At 40.0% G+C, this 21,241-nt stretch overlaps 1 long non-coding RNA gene across 2 annotated transcripts in view; it reads right to left on the reverse strand.

The window, feature by feature from the left end:
• Positions 1-19,771, reverse strand: part of LOC135422210 (uncharacterized) — a 44,809-nt gene extending 25,038 nt beyond the window's left edge. The window contains exons 1-2 of one of the 2 annotated variants that reach the window (XR_010434371.1): positions 19,439-19,771; positions 13,534-13,609 (exon numbers count right to left, since the gene is read on the reverse strand). This is a non-coding gene — a long non-coding RNA (uncharacterized LOC135422210). Of the gene's footprint in view, positions 1-13,533; positions 13,610-13,747; positions 13,848-19,438 lie in introns of those variants that run through there. The other variant, XR_010434372.1, reaches the window with a different exon arrangement.
• Between the last annotated feature and the right edge of the window lie 1,470 nt (positions 19,772-21,241).

Consider the following 21,241-nt stretch of genomic DNA (forward strand, 5'->3'; position numbering starts at 1 on the left):
ACTTTGCTTTTCTTCACAGAATAAAAGACAAAGATGTGCAGAATTTCCTACAGTGCTTTTCAGCTAATGGTTTGAAGGTGAATTCTGAATATTTAAACTTTTCCTCACAGTGGGAATTCTGGTATTTGTAGCCACTGCCAAGGAAAGATCTTTTACTACTAAACTGGTTGCAACTGAAAGTGAACATGCTGCAGGGTCTGGGAGAGGTGCCAGAACTGCATGTTCTCTGTGCAGCTTCAGAGCAGGTACAGTGCAGGGACTGCATGGTGAAGGTATTATCTACCCTCAGCAAATATCTCACCCTAATTTGGAAAGGACTATGAGGGGGAAATGTTTTTTTTCATTCTGCTCTTTCATTCAGCAGTGATTTAATGAGCTAATTAGAGCCAACATTTGAGGTCCAGATCCTAAATAAGCTTAAATACCTATTAGCTATTGCATCTCATGCCAGCTGCAAGCCATGTCCCCTCGAGGACCTGAACCCTGCCTCTACAATGACAGGAACAGCCCTACATGTTGAACCTTCTCTTGCTCTCCAGTTAGAGGAAACCCAGGCACATGGAGATCAGTTCACACTTGTGTTCAGCCCTTACAGGCAGCAAGAACAGATATGACTGAGAATATGAAGAGGAATTTGACTCAAGGTACCAAACCCAGAAAGATTTAAGTTATTTCAAAACCCTATATGAGCTATCACTTAACATTTAAAGTATTGAACCAAATGAGGGGCTGAGGATCTGCTTGGAGTTACACATAACACCACCACCCCCCCTTAAGAGATGAGCTCCTGAGCTAAAGCGTGACACTAAAAATAGGCTTTTCTCTGTCATTCTGCTTTATGGGACTCAAGGCAGAAACCATCATCTCAGACCACATAGACCCAATTCTCCTTCTAGCTCAGCATGCTCCTGGATAGACCTACCCACTAGTCTGTGCTATTTCCAGGGCCAAATTTTCTTCTCAGTACAGATTTAAACTCTCCAGAATGCAGTGGAGATTTTCCAGACATAGAGGTCAAAATGCATTTAAATGCTTAACTTTTCTTGTTTCTTGTTATTCCCCCATATATCTCAGGGACAGCTTTCTTTTAAAATGTGAACAATCTCAAAAAATGTATTTGCATATATGAAACCAGAGTTTGCATCCTGGAGAAGGTGACCCTGTGACACTTGTAGTGCTGTGCCTGTCCAGAGTCTGCTGATGTGTTACACAAGTAATGACAAGCTGCAGAGGAACACTTAAGAAGAAAAGAAATGCAATTTGAAATGTTTTATGCTTATCTACATTTGCAATTCCAGTCATGGATCCTACCTGTTTGTAAATTTCAAAGCAAAATACCTCTGAACTTGCTAAGTCAGTACGGATATGGATATGCTCATTTTTATCTTGCTACATAAAATTAGACACATACCAGGCAGCTGTGAACTGATTAAGAGTCTCTCCAGCAAAATAAAAGAAGATGGGTCTTGTTATCGACTTGGTTGCTGACTCTTGACAGAGGCAGGGATGTGAGGTGCATTGAGATGCTTATGAGATTCCTACTGACTATGCTGAGAACTTTCAGCAGTGGTTATATGCTGAAAAGTGACCGAACAAATAGCATTGTGAAGTTCCAAATTTATTTTCTCTCAAAGTCTTACAGAATAAATTTGCCCACTTTACAGGTAGAGATGCATTTTCTCTCACTGCCAGCCCTGCAAACTCTGAAAGTCACAGCTGTGTTCTCCTTTCATTGCTGTTCTTCTGAAGTGGTGTCTTACTTAAAACTCTATTGTTAATGTAAGAGGTAAAAATTATCAAAACTACTTCCTGATTCTACAGGATTCTACAGAATTTTCTCATATTCTTCAGCAGCTCACCTTTCTGGGTTGCTTATGCAAAAATTGAGCAACTCCAAATTAAACAACCCTTGTATTCTGACCATAAGAAACATCCCGTTTGTGTCCAGCTCAAATCAGAGGTAAAGATGCAATCTTTCTTACCTAACTCCTGCTGTGACTGGCTCAATAGTAGGTTTAGAGTGCTCACCCCTGTGCTGTGCTCACCCTGACAGATCCCTCCCTCCATGGGCATGGGTGCTGCAGTGGCCATGGGCTATAAATTTAATCTTCAGACCTTTTGCTGCTGCTCTGAAGTCCTCCCTTGCTCTAGTGGAACTCCTTTCTGGAAAATGCCTCCATTTAACCACATACATGGACACCATCAGCCTCATGGTGTCCCAGGAAACCACAACCTGCAGTACATCCACCCATTAACCTTCAGAGAGGAATCCTTTAAAAAGCCTGGAATTTAAAAAAACCCAACTAGTGCACAACCTAAGATTACTATAAAGCTGTAAGCATAGTTAAGGGGGGACACATAAATCACTCTGAGATTTGATTTCTCTGAATCACAAAGATTCAACATAAAAATCTAGTTATGAGGATGGTTAAAAAAATGAGCTTTAGAGCATGAAATGTTAAAGACAATCAAAATCTTTTAGAGAAATAGTGTCTTGTTCAAGATCAGGCTTTAAATCATCCTCTCTAAGTTGTTTGAATGCTGACTTCTTGCAGGCAGGTCAAGTAGATGTGAAAAACTGTTGGCAAATGTGTTTCAAAAGTGTGGTGTAACAGACCCGGTACTGGGATGTCACGGTCTTCTCTTCTCAGAAAGGGATTAGGGTCACATTTTGATAGACATTTCATTTTTAAAGATGCATATAAATACTTACTGACAGTTTTGAAAAATTTTAGTGTCTCACTCTTGTCAAATTTTTTTAAAACCCAGAAGCATCTCAGCTGCTTTGAAAATTCCAGGAGTTACTGAGCATGGCAAAAGCCCAAGTGACTTTAAAAGTCTAATCATCAGTGCCTGTAAATGGCTGGCAAAAGAACAAGTAGAACAGACTTAAAGCAACAGATAAATAGATCACACAATGTAATGGGATGTTTTGCACTGCTTTTGACCCTGTTTCTTTTATTAGGATCACGTTATGTCAACAGAGCTGACTGCAGGAGACAGCTGTGAAATCAGGATGAGACAAAAATCAGGCCCAACACCAATATGTAAAAGCCATAGTAACATTTCTTGTTTGTAAACTCGCTGGGATGTCATGATCCACCTTTTGTTGGGGATTTCAGGATTTTGACTAAGAAATGAGCAGAGTTCTTTGCTGGATTTCATCAGCATGTTCCCAGCAAAATCTTTTCCAGAGGTGCACATGAGCTCCTGCATGAGAACAGGATGAAAGCACCCTTGAGAGAACTGGACATTGTACTTTCCATGGATCACTTCAGGACTCTTGATTTGAGTTCTCTGGATTTTTCTCTCAAACCACCCCCTGAATGGCAGCAAAATGAATGTGATGCATGGTTTGAAGAAAGTGCATTTACCTGCTGATCTGAGCTCTACAGTTTCAGGAAGGTCAGTGAACTTTTCTAAAAAGCTAGTGTGATTTTGGACAGTATTAAAAAAAAAAATCTAGTAACTTTTCCTATTGTGTTTAGAGCTTTCAGAGGAATTCTGGATATTATGTAGTAAACCCCAAACTCTAATGGACCATTTTCATCTGCAGGAAAAATACTACATAAGAGAATAATTTCATGATCCTATTTTCTAGATGGGAAAAAGTGAAGCACAGGAGAATAAGATGATGCTGGAAATCCCAAATTTGAACTCTTAGCATCCCACAGTTAGTGAGATCTTTTACCCACTAAGCCTTCCAGCAGAACTCCAGCAAATGAGGAAATGTGCAGTATTTAATACCTGGCTGGTAATAATACTGAACACCATTTAAATATCAACCAAACCATGACTTTGGTGGTCTCATTTTCAAAGAAACTGAACATTCCTGTTGGCCACTTTTACTTAAAAGTAAGGAATTACTGAAATAGTGGTACAAGGTCCTAATTTTCAGCACCGACTCCAGCAAACTGCCTGTCTACTAATATAAAATTTTTCTCTGGCAGGGGACAGTAGGTGTTTAGTCCCTACTTTCATGGAGAGGACATATCTGGATCCACACTCCCTCACAGTCTGGGACTGTTTACATCAAGAATTTTTTTAGACATAAGGAAAGCACTGGGACTTAGTAATTTTCTTTTCATTTCAACTTGCAAATTTCCCTGGAAATTTGAAAACCTTGGATATTTCCATAAAAAGTGACAAGTATTTACTTTTTTCTCATTCTTTGATGCACATCTAAGTCTCATTAACCAGACATAGTAACAGATCATGTTCCAATTTGTTCATGCCATTCTACAAAAATGCTGATTTGAGCTTAAACTGCCATGTTTATTTCTTTTATTTATATTGGCCAACTGCTAAACCAAGCATTTTAAACTCCTAGAGAAACTTGCAGCCACAGGAAAACTGGAATTAGATCAAAATGTCCATACATCACCAGGGGCATCCTCCTTGGAGTACAAATAGAGCTGTGGAGAGCAAAGATCCCTGTGCTCCCCCCTCCCTTTGTATGGGAATGAATATTCAAAGCACTGGTTCTCAGTCAAGCCCTTGGATAACTGACCCAACCAAAATCAAGGAATTGCAAAGTGCCTCTTTTCATGGATATATGATAACTTCTTCTCAGGGTCAGCTCTGGCCTCTATGGAATGTACATTTGTTGTTCAATTTTGCAGATGGAATCTTCTACACAGATTCTGCAGTAACACTAGAGGGCAATAATGCATGAGATATTCAGGATTTCTGAGCCTGAGAATATCTGAGTGGCCTTCATTTGTTAATTCATCACTTGCTTCACATTTGCTTTATTTTAGAAAGAATTTGTTCTGGGATAGGAAAAGAGGAAGAAAAAGCTTCACAGAAGACCAAAAATTAAATATCACTTGCTTGCTTTCATGGTGCTGTGATATTCTTAAAAGAAAGTGAGAAACTCTTTTGGGAAGGAGGTCTGTATACAGGGAGAGGGTGTCTCTTCCAAACAAAATATTAAAGGACCTATTAGAGTCCCTGAACTTATTTCATGTTTTGGTGAAGCACAGACAGAGAAAAATGTCTTGGAAAGGAAAGGAGAGAACAGGGAAAAGGGAAAACAAAAAGAAAAAGGGAAAGAAAAAGGGGAAAGAAGAGAAGAAAAAAGTTCATAGACATAGGTAGAATTTAAAAAAATAATCTTTTCAGTAGAGGTATGTTACCTGCACAACCCAAAGATTGTACTTTCCTTACTGTTGAGTCTCTCCATAAGATTTTTATTTAAAGCCAGTTGATCTGTAAACTGCAAGTTTGGCAAGGGAAGGGGGGAAGGGAGGAAGGGTTTAGTTTGGTTCTCTTTGCTCTTTAATCTGATCTATCACACTTTCCTACAGTGTCCTGGATCACATACTCCTGTAACAACTACTCTCCCTCAGGTTGCTATTAGAAAAGGATATTGTCTGAAGCTTGGACACTCTATAGTGCTGGAAAATAAAACAAAAATCTTCACATCTTGCTGCTTTCAAGTCTCAATAAATTCAAGGAACCTGGATGGCTTTTTGTCTTGGATGCCTGTCTCTGGTGATTAACATCTTCAGGGTGCATTCAGACATCAAGAGAAGGTTTTGCTTCAGAAAAAAAAAATCTTTCTTTAAGGAACGTCAAGTGCAAAATTAATGATTCAGGATTCAGTCTGGAAGAAAGAGATATAAGTGTGAAGTGAACCTTTAATGGTCTGTTAAAGGGAGTGACTGCTTAGAAGAGTTTTTATAGCACTGCACTTCCTGCTACTTCAGTAATAATAACACCAGTAACAGTAATAATGCCCACCTCTGATATTTCACTTCCCATCAGCAGAACTCAAGTAATTATGTTCATTTCTTATCTTAAAGAAAGTGTTACCGAAGAAAGGAATGTGATAATGGGATGTTGGCAACTATCTGTGTTTTTAAGCCACATGGCAGGACCAGTTTTGTCTCCTGTACTGAGGCAGGATGCAGGGAAGGACCAAATATCAGCCAAAACTCTTCTTGAGCACCCACATTTTAAATAGATCACTGTAATTTCTTTAAAGGTGACATGGGGATCGTGTCATGGCCCATGTCACAGGGTGTCTGGCTCCTTTGAGTAGAAAAAGAGTATGTTGGTTAAATTTGAAATCCTCTCTGTTTCTGCTCTCAAACATGCAGCACAAGACTAGCATGAGGCCACACTGCTACAGCAGGTTATTAGTGGGGGATGATACCTATCAGTTCAAGCCAGGCAGCTTAAAAACACAAGATGATATGTTTTTTAAGAAAAGGAATTAAAGAGAAGTCTTAAAATGCTCATCAGCCTGAGCAGTCTTCATTTTTTTTCCCTCCTACTGCCAATAGGAAATTATCATGTCATATGAAATTAATTCAGGTCATGACAGTGCCGTGGTATAAAGCCAGAGGCCAATTCATGGAGATTGCTCAGAACAGACTCTCTGTTTTCCTGTTGCATTTAATGAGCCTTTTGGTTGAAAAATTTGTTGTGCTGCACTGCAATTCCAGTATAAGATGAATGTGGCTCCTGTGTTTCAGAGCCCGTCCAAGACAATTACTGTGATTCCTTTGTTTCTACTTTCTGTACCTGTGTTCATAGGTCTGCACTCCCTCTGTCTCTGGCAGGGTATGAAAGGCAACACTAAGGATATTCACACAGGTCAGGTTTCCTGAAGAGATCTTGCCTCTCATACCAGTGCTCCTTCTGCTAATCCAAACGTAAAGATGAAGAGTAACAATTCATTTCAGCCATATATTATTAATTTTAAGCAGTCTAGTTTTTCTTTCAGCCACTTTCTATTACCCACATGTAATGACCCTTGCCCACATAAATCAGCCAGGAAGATTTAATTCCCTTACTGATGAACTCAGTTCTGTTCATTTCCAGTCTCTTCCTCCAAAACTCAGAACAGAATGCTCACTTTTTTCTTGGTCTTCTTGAAGAAGTAATGCAGAACTAAACCCTTCAGTGAAACTTGGAAAATTGCCCTTCAGCCCCTAAATGCTGACTATAAACTGCAGGAATTTTAAGTGTTTTGCTCTCTTGTATTTAGCTCTGATATTCTAGATTATCCTTGATTTTTGCACTGTCCATTTTTGTTGAATGAGGTGATAATTAAACACATGCAGTCCACAGAACAGAAAGTGTTACTCAAAACCAACCAGCAAAGGTCACAGAATAAATACATTGACAACTTGCTAAGAAAGGAGATTATCCAAAGTCTTGACTTGGTGTTATTTCAAATCCCAAGACACAAGAGAGTTTTTATTCCCTCTCAATTCCTTTGTTGTTCGGGGATTTCTATGTATTGCTTAGCTTAAATTTCTGCCAAAGCCATCCAATCAACTCTGTTGCCTGCTTGGTGAAATTCCCTTCTACACTTGGGTCAGTATGTACTGAAGAAGAAGGTTATCTGCACTATTAAACCTTTGACTTCTCGTCTTTTGAAGAGATCATTTTACATTTTGCTATGGCAGAGCTGTAATTAGATCTGTTAATTAAGGACAGAATGAACTTTTTAAAAACTCTAAACCCCTTTGCATTTTTGATAAGTTTGCTTAGGTTGCTACTGACCTTCGTACAGGGTTTGCCACTGCTTATTAATTGTTAAATTTTAATTAGGCATGCTGATGAATGTGCTAGCCTTAGCAATAAATAAAAGGTAGCTTCATTTATAATCAGATATTTACCAGTCTGCACTGAAATTATCTGCTTCCCTAGAACACAGTTAATTTAACATATTTTGATAACAGTAATTGGGGGTCTATAAAACCCAAATGCAAACAGATAAATATAATGACTCCCTGGTTCAAAGATTGAATTACCAGTGCTAGCAAACTGAGCTAGGACACCAGGTCTTAAAAACATTCTACAGGCACTTGAACTAAATGACTTCAACAGCTGGTCAGATATTCATGGTATTTTACTGAAATTCCTTCAAAACATGTTTTCCAGAGAATAATCAACCCTTCTTTTAGAAAAAAGCAGGTCAGACTGGGGAGATAGAGGAGTAAGGGGATGAAGAAGAGGATCATCTTTCACACCTAAGGGAAATGAAATTTTGCAGCACCAGTGAGCAAGCTGCTTTTTAATTTGCCAGTAATACCTGTGGCCCATCCCAGTGCCTGTGTGACCTACTCAGGTCACAGATCAACACACCAATAAAGCTGTAAAGCAAAACAGTGGGAATCTGTCCCAAACTCCCTCGAAATCAAAGAGTTCCAAGGATCAAAATAATTCTTTTAGATTAACCAATAGCCCCATAGTGAAAGAAATAGCAAGTGTCTATCCTGTGAGATTACTCTGGGAGAATTGGTAACTACACTATTTAAACTGGACCTCCTGCCACTTTCACTTGTTATCTCTGTGAAGGATCATTAGAGAATCTTCTCATGAGGAATAAGATATTTAATTAGCCATGGCCATGGCCATGAAGCAGAGTTAACAATCACCAGCTCCTGACACAGCACACTTACATATGTAACTTTATCCCTGAGTTCAGTGCCATAACTCAAAGCTGCACAGTGAAAATACAAGAGACAGTGGTTGAAGTCCTGGTAGAGGAAAGTGGCAAAAATCACCTTTAATTCCCACACAGTCCCTGCCAAACTTCAGATATCATTGGCCAAATGCTTTGCACCCACCACATCCATAAGGAAATGCTGTTGCCACCAGTGCTGATTTTCCAGTTGTTTTACTGTTTGCCTTCAAGAAAGAGCACATATGATTCACTTTTTACTGGGAAGTTTAAGTATCTCTTCCCAAGGACTGGATAATTAGATAACTATCACGTTATCTGTATTATTACTGATGAAATGCAACCCAAATTTCATTAGGGATGGTCCAAACAGGTTTTGAAGGCTGATGAAGTGCACTGCTCAGAACTGTGAGTGCAGTGCCCTGTCCTCTGACCATCTCAAAGCACCTGGTCACTGCTGTGTGGCTTGATGCCAGTTCTTCAAGTGTCAAGTGTGGTTTGATGCCAGTTCTGCAAGTGTCAAGTGATGCTTTCAAGATTCACACTGCAAGCAGCAGGGCTGAGGACTGACTTGCCAGGGTGATTTTGGGCAGTGATGAAAGTAGGACTTTTCAAAGGCTGATGCTTTGGGAGCTTTCTACCAGACTGTGGGAGTATTTTGCTAGTGGTACACCTAGTTGCCAGCTTGACTTACAGTGAGAATTCAGAGATAGGAGGCAAATTCATTTTTCTGGGCCCTAATAAGTATGTCTTCCCAGAAAACAAGTTTCAGCACACTCCTTACGTGGGCCTTATGTGTTTGATTATGTCCTGACACTGAAAAAGAGACCTAAGCCAGTTTTCAGAGAGTATTCAAGCAACCTGTCTGCTTTTAACCTTGGTTTACCCACAGATGTTCCTGCAAGTCTACTGACAATCAACTCTTTCCTTTTGAAATCAGGTATGATTGCATGCTTGGCTTCACTTTTCCCTACAATGAAAAAGCAAGAGAAATATCTGAAAGCTTTCCCCCCTTAGAGACATAAAAATGACATTACATCTTCAGCACAAGGTGGGGCATAATTCCCTGATCCTTCCAGACAAAGGCTGACACATTTTACCTGTGCTGTTGATTTAAGTGAAGACCAACACCCCAGAAATACAGTTGTTTCTGCAACAGAATATGGGGCACGAAATAGGGGCTGCATATCAGTCTTCTTAATAATGATCTCCTCAGAGCTGTATTAACGAGCTGGAAGTGAGGAGAGCAGAATTTCTTCCCCTTGAACTTAGACTAGCAGCAGGACATGAAGGAGCTGTAATAGAATGTTATTTTACAAGAAGTAAATAATGTAATAGAGTCTATAAGGATGTCAGCAGGAGAGTTAGAACTGTCATAGCATAATCCTGACTTGAGCAGCAATGTGTGAAAAAGTAGCCTGCAGCAGTTTTTCCAGTACTTCAATAATTTCTGCTTTCTCACTGATCTTTGTTTACTCTACTTACCTTGTCAAAAAAATGTTTTACCTTATGTTAAAATGCTAGCTAAAAGAGGAAAATGTATTCCCAGAAATCCCAACTTTTCAAGCACACACATTTTGTTTTCTTTTCTGTTGTTGTTGTTGTGGAAAAGAGGGAAGAATTGTATTCCCTTCACTTAAAAAATATGAAGAGTAGTAAAACCATAAATAAAAAGAACCTGCCTGTGTCTTTGTTGCTTCTTTTTCCTTCAGACTAATGAATAATTCAGAAAATTGGCAGTATTAGACTTCACATCCTTGTGATATGACGGCAGATTTTCCAGTGAGTCCTCAAATGTAAGCTCAGGAGGGTCATGAAACTACACAGTTATTGTTATTGGAATGCAGGAACATCTTCCAAGGTACTGCAGCACCTTTATATCATCACTGAAGCAAGGCAGAGAGGGCAAGTTTGCAACTAAAGAAAATGCTAAGTATTAAACTGAAGTTACAAAAAAAGAGGAGGGGGGCTAACTCTCCTTTTTTGTCATTTCTCTTTTCATATGACATCTATTTATATTTTCTTAAACCATTATTACAGAAATGTTGTAAAGACAAGGGGGACAAACTAAAACCCAAACTTTCAGGAGGGTTTTGCTCCTGCTTTGACACCGTGCAAAGAGTTCAGACTATGTACCCCCAGACGAATACTCTCACAAGCCTTCACTGGCACAAATTCCATCTGACTTTCCACAGGATCCAGGCTCCTCTATTTTCCTTTTTAGAAAGTGTTGCTTCTGCTGTTACTTTGCTACCTGGTGCTCTTGCAGAACCCAAGCTCCTCTGCAGTTCTCTCACCCCATCCCAGTGGGAGCCTAGGGAATACTATACCATGTTTTAAATTCAAATTGTGTTGGCTCCTCTTGGTTTGAGACAGACCTTTAACATCAGTCTGGTGTAATGTGTTTGTATGGTATATTTGTCTTGGTTTTAAGGAAATGCATTAAAAACCTTTCACTGAGAATAGGAGATATTGCATTGTCCTTGAAATTGTGTTTGGACCTTCAAAGCCATTTAATCTCAATTAAAGCAGAGCATACAAGATAAGGTGCTCTGAAGATGCATTAAAGCGTGTTATAGTGCCAAGCCTCCTTGCACTTTGACACATCCTAAAAGCACTGTGGCACTGGTTTAAAGGTGTGGTTCAGAAAGCTCCCTGTGCCCCATTATCCATGGATCATTAGCATAACTCAGAACTCTTCCAGCACTGTGCCAGTGTGTGCTAACAAGTGCTGTTAATGTATGAAGCCTTGACATGATAGATTGTAATGCCTCTGGCTCTGTCATGTCAGAGGCAGTTTGTGCATTAAGTCAAACACACCAGGGGATTAGATAGTTAAGAGATTGGAAATGCACCATAAAGCCTTTTAATTCAGAATCACCATTTGTAATCCATGCTCGAACTGCAAAGTGCCACCAAAAGTTTGACCTCGGATGGATGGTCAGAAATTTATTTGAAATGAGTTTAGGGTTCTCAGTACAGTCCTTCCACCATGGGATGACATCCTTCATATCATTCCTACTGGGATCCTGAGGGCTGTGGGTGAAACGAAGCCCAGGCTGCCCTCACAGCTGAGCGAGCACAAGACATTTCAGGGTGACATGAGCGAGTTTGTGCTGCCATTGATTTTGTTGCACTAATTCAGAGGATAAACAGAGGACTCAATTCTCCAGAGTTATCAATCTGGCACCTTTCAAGCACATTTAGATTGGCATGGGCTTTTGTTTTCTGTTTTCTTTTTTTTTCCCTTCCTAATTACATGTTAAGTGTAGCAGTGTTAACAGATGTCACTAGAATATAATCTCCAAAGATTTCAAGAGCAAATAACACTAGGAAAAAATTGATTCACAAAGAAATGTTTAGCTATCACGATCATTGAAAATAAACTACATTATTTTCTTAAATGCCTAGTTCAAATACTGGTTTTGGAGTTATTTTGACAGAAGATTTTGTCAAGGGTGCCAGCAAACAGGGTTGAATGACAATCATACAGGAAGAAGATGGTGTAACAGTCAGAATTCACCAGTCACAAAGATAAAAGGCATTGGATCATGGTTTTTACAGGCATCTAACCTCCACACTTACAATATGGTTCATATAGAAAAATCCTACTGTGCCAGAAAATACATTTATATTTGTAACATGCTGAAAATACTATGAGTACCATGATATCCTGGTTCTATTTCCTCCTTGCTTTTTGAGCTTAGGAAACCACTTTTGTATTTCTGTCCTTAATTTGTTAGCTGATTTTTTTAAAGCAGATCACTTACTAAATAAGTCTGTTGTTAATAAATTTATGGCTGGTTTGACAGATAAATAAATAAAAAAAAAGAATTATGTAGGAACCTGAAGTAATGAATACATCAGAATGCCTACTTAGATCCCTACAAAGTAATGCCCTCAGAAGCACAGAGCTCCCATAGCTTCCAAAGAAGGGGGTGACAGCTCTGACAGCAGAGCTGTTTTAGTACCTTTGCCCACATGTGGTCATGCACACTAAAAGTGATGCCCACAAAGCCTGTCATACATCTGTCATAATAATAACTGATTAGTAGTTAAGCTTCTTTCTGGAGTTCATTGCCATTGCCTCTTTATTTTACACTAATAGACAGCAGTAATTTTTAATATGTCTATTTTGGATAAGGCAAAGCAGGTCACAAACAGATGAACACACTGACATATAAATACTTCACACAAACTCTCTTTGTAGCTCATGTACAAGGACTTTATGTTTGTTTACTGCTACCCTGGTCTACTGCCACAAGTAACACCAGCAAAACCAGAAGAATAACCTGTGAAAATTGACTTCTACGTAAGATGAGAATATCCCTGACCCTTATCAGAACCTCTGTTGCCCATGTTCCACTGGACCACAGCACCTGGAGCTGTATCAGCACCTCCAGTCCCTGAGCTGGCTGGCTGGGAAGGAGGACTAGCCAGAAAGAAACCAGCTTGTCTGGTCCCTCAAGGCATGGGGAAAGCAGATGTGCATCCGTCTGCAGCTGATCAGAGCTTTTTTTCCACTTGTTTTCCCTTCCAACTTTGCCCCTGGACTTTGGGATGAGATCTGCTCCTCTTGTCCATCCTGAGTAAATTAGAGGGTTCATATTCCCCTGGGAGAAAGCCCATTAGCCCCCATTTCCACTGGCATTTTTCCACAGGCCCTGAAGTCTCCCATATCAGAACAGAGACTGCCCCAAAGCCATTGCAGAACAGCTTCAGCTCTGTGTGAATGCTCTTTCTCTGTGCCACTGAAAAGCAGTGTCAGCAAAGCACATCAAAATTGTGCAGTTTTACCCTCACACTACTGTATTCTCCTCACTGTCCATTGCTTAAAATGTGAACAGAATCTGGGTTGTACCTTATTAATCACCTGGGTCAGGCTCATATTTCCAGTATTTCTGGAACTATTTCAGTGATGAACTGTAGATGGAGTTATTAACCCACCAGAAGCATCTGACAGATGAAAAGGAAAAGACCCTCATCGATTCTTCTCCAAAACATTTCCAATCTTTTCAATTGTTTGCTCATCTACTAAAAATAGTATATTTAAAAGCAGAGAATGGCAGAAGGCTGGAGTTGTTGAAGCATATGACAGATATGACAGATACCTGGTTTGGAAATGCCACGGGACTTCTTGTCCACATACCACTGTTCACCTCTGAACACTTCTCACCAATTCTACACCTGCAGACAAAAGAACAAAAGCCATAAACACAACAGGAAAAGAACAGGAGAGATTTCAGGATCAAAAAATACACAACCAACCTACCCCTCAATAAACCACATTCATAGAAACACAAATGGCCAAATTTATTTGATTACATTTCATTTTAGGAGTAGCAATAGCTCCTCACTGTTGCCCAGCTATCAGCTCACATCACAGCTCACTCTCTCTCATATTTCAGTCTTGTTTTCAGCTGAGCTTCACCAGTATTTGAACTTGGGTAATGATCAACCTACTGTTCAATAACATCACCACTGGGTGAATGCAAACAAAACCAGGTTCACTTTCCAAGACATGCCATCAGCCTACTGAAAATATCAGGATGACATTCCCTTTGTAATAGAAGATCTCCCAATTGTTACAACACTTGCACATTTCTAAGGAAGCAGAACACCCAGTCTGCTGTGGGTTAAGATAATCCCCTGGAACTGCATCATAAGCAAATTTTATTCCTGTTCAGTGATTTATTTAAATGCAGTTATCTCTGAAGGATAAGAAACAAATCCTCAGGGTATTCACAGAAGCAGGGAGTTAGGGCACAAGGGGATTTTTCACCTTCACATTGAATTAACTGACTTTATTCTAAAATGAGGATGGTCAACCAGGATGATCAACCAAGCATTTGCCCAAGACTACAGAACACAACTAGCAGAGGAACTCTGCTGACCTGAAGGGGTTTTGAGTAATCTAAAACCTCAGCTGTGGGAGCAAGTGAACTAACAGGGACTACTGGGGCTGAAAACTAACAGCCAGTCCTCAACAGGATCCTGGAGAGCTATTTGAATTTTAAGACACTCCTCACCTCCTCCTTCTCTATCCATTTTCCAAGGGGTTTTTAGTATGCATTTTCTAATGACCCTCAGCAACATGAAGATATCAAGACAAGGTTTGGAAAGGTAGGAAAGCTGGTATGATCTCTTCTAGCCAGATGTTCTCAGCAACCCATGCTGAGGCAAACATGGAAGCATCCTCTCACCTCAGGAGATCCCCAGGGGAACCTCTGGAGAGGACACAGCAGCCAGGGCACCACTGCTGACACAGAGCACTCAGCAGGAGGAGACACACGTGTTTATGAAACTTGATAAGAATTTGCATTATTACTTGTATATTACTCATATATTTTCAATACTCCAATAGATTCTTCTTTATGTCTTCTGAACATGAAAGAACATGTTGATCTCCTTAATATGTTTTTCTTCTTTACTCGTCTATGTCCCTATTCACATCTATGTGATCCACTGTTGGATCAAGGTCAGACCTTTAATTTACAGCAGGGCATATATTAGGAGGTGGCCTAATTCTGAAAATTGCCAACACAGACATTCATTATTGTCAATAAGAGTAAGATAGTCCTGGTAGCTTCCATGTAAGCCTATATAATGTTAAATATCCAAGTTTTCTTATGCAGATAATGCCACAAGACAAACTGCACACAGAAAATTGTTCACATTTACAGGGAGTACGAAGATCACACCTTTTAACCAACTTAAAAGTATGAAAAGTTACCATTTAAAAACAAAATACATTGAGAAATGTTTGTTATAATCCATACCATACTACAATTATTTGAGCTGAAAAACCTCCACACCTAGCAAGGCAGTAATTTGATGGCTTGCTAGAAGAAACAAGCCATAATAATGTGTTCATGTTAAGATTCCACATTAAATGGAATAATTACTTGAAAAAATGTATGTCTGATTCCCTGTTACTCTGATTCTCAGTTACCCCAGGACTACTTCAGACTCCTCTGATGAAACAGCCTCAGATAGTGGTGTTTATGCAGCAGAGAAGAAATGGGAGTTCTGGCTGATAATTTCATACTGGAGAATGTATAGCTGGTTTTGGATGTATTGTACTGAAGGTGCCGTGGAAGTGCTAAATGAGAGCTATCAGCACTGCTGGTGTGGCTGTGCAGAGCAGCTCTGTCACACATTTTTGGCAAGGCACCACTAGAGGTCTGTCTCTGCCTGTGCTCGGTGGTGGCACTGCTCGCTCCTGGAGGGCCTGGACATGAACTCACATTTTGGACCACAGCTTCTCTTTGTGCTTGAGACAATTTACCTCATATAATCTGAGTGCTGGTATATAACACCCACTTACTGAATTAACTGTGTAACAGACCAATTAACTGCAGCTATTTCTCTCTGTAAGTGAGCGAATGAGATCGTTCTCTTCCCCTCCACAATATGACACGTTTGTAGTGAAGAGTTAAAGGAGGCTGGATAAAGGAATGTAGCACTAGTTTGAGTGTGATCCAAGAATTATTGAAGGCAGTGGGACTTTTGCTATTGACTCCAGTTGCACCAGGGTCTGCAAAAGGCCACTTTACTAAAACAGAGTTGTTCACTTTGCTGCATCATTTTAATAGACTCATGTATTGCTCCACCCCTAATGGTGAGTTTACCTTTTGGGTTGTGTGTGTGTTAACTAATCTGTCTCATATTTTGTACTTTTTTCAGGCTGACTCAACTAGTTGGTTTATTGAGGGTTTTTCACACTTCTTACACATTAAGTAACCCTGACTTGCACACTCAGTGCTCCCCAAGCAGTGTGAGAGCTGAGCTCCTGAGGAAATGCTGCCACAGACATACCCAGAGTAGCAGCTACTCAACAGAGCACATAAATTCCTTCCCGTGTGATTCAGTGTCTTTGGCTGACTCCTGCCAGAGAGCCTGCACAGAGATCCACCTCAGCATCACTGCCATCTGTAAATTAACCTGTGGCAAGGAAGGCAGCTACAGCTTCCAGCCATTTGTGCCACCTCTCCACAGGAATTTGCTGCCTCGTGCCAGGACTAAGAGGATCCCCTCAGGCGCTGAGGTTTGCATGTGGACTGTTCATGACAGGGTAGCAAATGGCTCTCCTATCAGCTCTTAGGGATCCATCCCATCTCTTCCTCCTTTTTCTCCCCTTATTATAGCCTTTATCACCAATTGTTGGAAAGAAGTGGAGAATTGTATAGGATTAAGTGTCCACAACTTTAAATCTGACTTTAATCCATTGTCATTGGCACACAGATTGGCTGTACTAAGTGGATCAGTGAGCACATCCCTTGCATATGTTACAGTCCCTCATAGTTGAGTGGTGTAGCCATTTGGCTTATTTTCCCTCACAGTAAATAAACAATTCTTTCTTTTGGTGTGTGGACCTGCTAATATCTCCATTTCCATTTGAGAAACTGAGTTAAGTGAGTCTGAGTAGTTTGCTGAAGGTCCACTCACAAGATTTCTGGCAGACCAGAGAGAAAGGCAGGAGTGGAAAAGACAACTAGAGACTTGGATACTCAGTGTTTCATCAGGCTGGCAGCAGATTCTTAGACAAAGTGAAAGGACTGTTCCACAGAATGCTCAGTTACTCTATGGAGCTCAGTATCATTTAATGTTATGGAGAATATGAAAGACAGTTGTGTTTGTCTGTCTAACAGAGAGACTTTTCTGTATTGGACTAAATACAAAAGTCCTCTGGCAACAGCAACAAGTCTGACCCATTGGATGAGTGGAAAAGGTTCACTGTTACACACATATTCCTTAAACAGTCCCATCTTCCACCCTGCTCTCTCTGGAGGCAGGATGTTTCACAGAAGAGGATTTGTGTTGAGGTTACCACTCCAGCCCAGAGGAGAGAAGAAAGCTTTATTTCATGAGGGATATCTAGCAAGCAAGTGCAGTTATGGTTATATAGTGCAAAGAGGATTTGCAGGGAAGGAAGAGCTATTTTTATGACTTTCCTCTAAGGTTTAGAGGCTTTGTTCCTATAAAAAGTGTCATGTCTTAGTTGAGAACAGCTGGTTCAGGATATGCCATGGAACATGCAAACAGTAGTGACACAGTTGTGGCCAGAAGACTAAGCTGGTAAAGTCAATCCAAGTGGTTTTCCCCTTCCATGGATGGGAAATCACCCCTTTCTGACCTCATACACACACTTACCACACACCAGGTGTGGAAATCAATATGAATAAGAGAAGAATCAATCAGAATGAGAGAAGACAGAACCTCAAAAGGAGCCTTTCCACCTTTTTTGACCCAAGCATGGTACAATGGTTGTAAGGGTAATTTTGAAACTAAGGGCACTGCAATGTTGTTTTTGCTTTGCAAAGCAAATGCCAGTTCTCCGAGTGCAGTGGTAACTGATGGCAGCTCAAGGCTATATCCATTTTTATTCCATGAGTGTACCAGGAACTAGTAGTGCTGGGAGCTTGTTGTGGAAAATGAGGGCATCTAAACAACTACTTGTTTACATAAATATTCTAAATATGACTTTAGTAAAGCACTGGGGTTACAGAACTAACTACCCTGCTCATCTCCTCACTGACTTCCATGCCTGCACCTATTCTCCTTTAGGGTGGATATCTCATTTTTCGTATGGATCTGTATATGCCCTGGCTTTTATTGATTATTATGTGAAGGTCAAACCAGATACGTGTTTTTTCCTCCTCAGGATACTGTTCCCAATGCTACATTTATTAAATAAGAACATTATTAGCAAATGTAGCAAGAAATTAAAGCAAATGAAAATAAAACCAAACACAAGCCGTTTACATGCTTATTCTTATTTAATGATAGACTTCAGTGCATGTTTATAGATTACCTTCCACCTAGAGAAGGCTGTAGTCAACTCACACCTTTTCCTTTCCTAGGTCAAGGAGCTCTTTCTTTAGCAGCAACTGCTTTACCCAGTGAAGATCTCCCCCACCTTGGCTCTGCCTTTCAGGGAAGCTGGAGCTCCTAAAAAAAATCCTTATCTTCTTATTTTTCCTCTCATTTTCATACTGCATGCTTCTTACACAGTCTTTAACTTCTTTTTTCCCCACCATTAATATTTTAAAGCTGGCAAAATTCTAGCTAAACAGAAATATCCAGAGAGAATGCCTTTCTCATTTAGTTGAAAATTGTAAATCACCTATGGATTTTTTTTTTTTCTCAAAATGAGAAAATTCTCCTGGATCAATTGAAACATTTAGTTCATTTCACAGCACCAATGTTTCAGGTTTTATTTCTCAGGATTTTTTTTCCTCGTAAGCTTCTAAATTATGTTTATGTGAGTTTATCTGTAAACTAATTCAAAGGAGTGTTTTCTGAAATGTAAGAAATAAAACCTAACCTTCTTTATAGTTTTCGTTTTTTAGACAAAGAAGCTTCTGAAGCTGAAAGCAATTGTGTTTATTAACCTGAAGCTGCATTTTTTAGCAAATTACTAGTGCTTGTTTATAGTTTCCAGTTAGGCAGACAGACCATCCAGGAGGAAGTTCACGTGATGCTTTTGCAATCTTAATGGCTGAACTGATCTCGTGCTTGCAAAAAGGTACGTGGGAAAAATATCTATGGTAACCCACTTCTGACACTGAATGAATTCCATTTTGGAGCAGCACAGTGAGAACCCCACCACAGCCAAACTGCTCCTCAATAAGCAGACAGAACATCACTGTCAGCAGCCTCTCTTCTGGTACTGTCATTCTGTGTAACTTGGCTTTAAATGGATTATAATTTGGCTCAGAATATTTTCACTTAGACTCTTAACAGGTCCATATTGTTACCATTACCAAACCTTTCAGACACATCAAGGAAACAAAACTGAAAAGAGGGGGAATTTTAGATAAAGCCAGCAAGATAAATCTATGCTCCTAAACAGATGCTACACAATCACACACCGCTCAAGATGCCAGCTCCTAACGTCTTATTTCAGCAAGTCTCGCAGATAAGGAATTTAACACAATCTCACCAAACACAGGCCGAATCAGCCTGCAGGATTCATGGGTTTCAAAGCAAGCAGAGAGAGCTATGACTACTCACTTTGATTTGCATTGCCCAGGCCAAAGAATTTCATCCAATAAATCCCGCTATCAAATGAATTATTTCTTTCTTCCATGCGAGCAATCCTTAGATCCAGTAAGTTGTGGCTGAATTATAGCATATCTTTCAGGAGGGTATCCAGCTTCCTTCCATTCTATAATGCTTACAAGGTTAGGCACAGAGCCCAGTAAGCCATCTTCTTTTCCATTTCCTACTGCTGGAAGTTAATCCAGCTATGATGGGAAGGTAAACTTATGTTGTTGTGACAGAATTCCATACACCACTGCCCTTACCCCGTGCCAGAATTCTACCTTCACTCAGGGAGATAAGTGGCTCTTCAGAAATGATGACTGGGGTAGCGGGAAGAAATCAGTCAACAAGAGGATCACGATCTAACAAAGGAAGTACTTCTCATTTGGATCTTATCCCAATTTCTTTTGCAAACTTTGAGAAATTTGAAAAGCAAAGCAGAAATTGGAAGGAGGAGTGAAGACGGCAAAATGACAAAGGGCAAGAATGTGAAAATATCTCAGATTTGTCTTGTGCCCCCACTGGAAATTTTTGAAAATAATACCCTGAACTTTAGGAGTGTGTCATGGTTTAACCCCAGCCAGCAACAAGCACCACATAGTCCTTGGCTCACTGCTCATAACAGGATGAGGGAGAGAGTCAGAAGAGAGAAGGTGAGAAAACTGTGGGTTGAGATAAAGACAGTTTAATGGGCAAAGCAAAACCCACCCACACCAGCAAAGCAAAACAAGGAATTCATTCCCCACTTCCCATGGGCACGCAGTTCAGCCATCCCCAGGAAAGCAGGGCTCCATCATGTGGAATGGTGACTTGGGAAGAGAAACCCATCACTCCAAACATCAGAACTCAGATCACAGGCTCTGATTCTTCTTTAGGTCCCTCTCTGCATCTACCAACATAGAGCAGTGTATTGAGGGCAGGTAAATTCCTTACCTGGTTTGTGGGGTGAATTGGAGCATTAATCATAGCTGTGTCTAGATGAGTGCAGACTGAAAATGGTCCTATTTATTCTACTGACAGGCATCTGAAATCAACTTGCATCTTAATTTGTGTATCTATTACATCATTGCAACAAGGAATATGTTTAATAAGCAGAATCCCAACAATTTCAGTGTGGACAAGAGATTTTTGTTGTTGTAGGTGTTTGCCATTGTCGACGTAAGCAAATACAAGATGTCCCAGCTGCAACCCATTCTCCTGCCTGATTCAAGATTTTAATGTGAAAATGGCTATTTTTAGGCTAGACTCATTTGAGGTTGTTCTGTGTCCCCAGCATGTAGCTGATTGCTGATAACCTATTTGGGGGAGTGGGGGTGGACCAGTGCAATCTGCAAACATTACGAATCAGATTGACTGAAAAGCAGAGCAGAGCTGCAGAGACCTTTCTGAGATTCAAGTCTGATCTCTGATACTCTGCCTTCTCTTGAAGATCCACTCTTTAGTTATAAGTGACACTTCTTTCACATTTTAAATAGCTGGCAGAAAATAAAAAGGAAAAGACCCTAAAATGCTTTTGCCAGACTAGTCAATACATTTAAGATTAAGCTGAACATTTCTATACATCAGTGACCTTTAAAATCTGTTAGGAAGGTGAGATGTTAGGATTTAGTCTCAGCCAGGTGATTGATGTTTTTTTTCAACTGCAAAGCAAAGCTATAGCCTGTAGTCTAAAGCCTATTTATAATCCTCTTTAACAGCACTTGGTATAAAGATACAACTCATTTCTTTGTGAAAATAGCCTGGCTCTGCAATAGTGTGATATATTCAAGGAAG

This window comes from Pseudopipra pipra, chromosome 14, assembly GCF_036250125.1.
Source record: "Pseudopipra pipra isolate bDixPip1 chromosome 14, bDixPip1.hap1, whole genome shotgun sequence".
Lineage (NCBI taxonomy): Eukaryota > Metazoa > Chordata > Aves > Passeriformes > Pipridae > Pseudopipra > Pseudopipra pipra.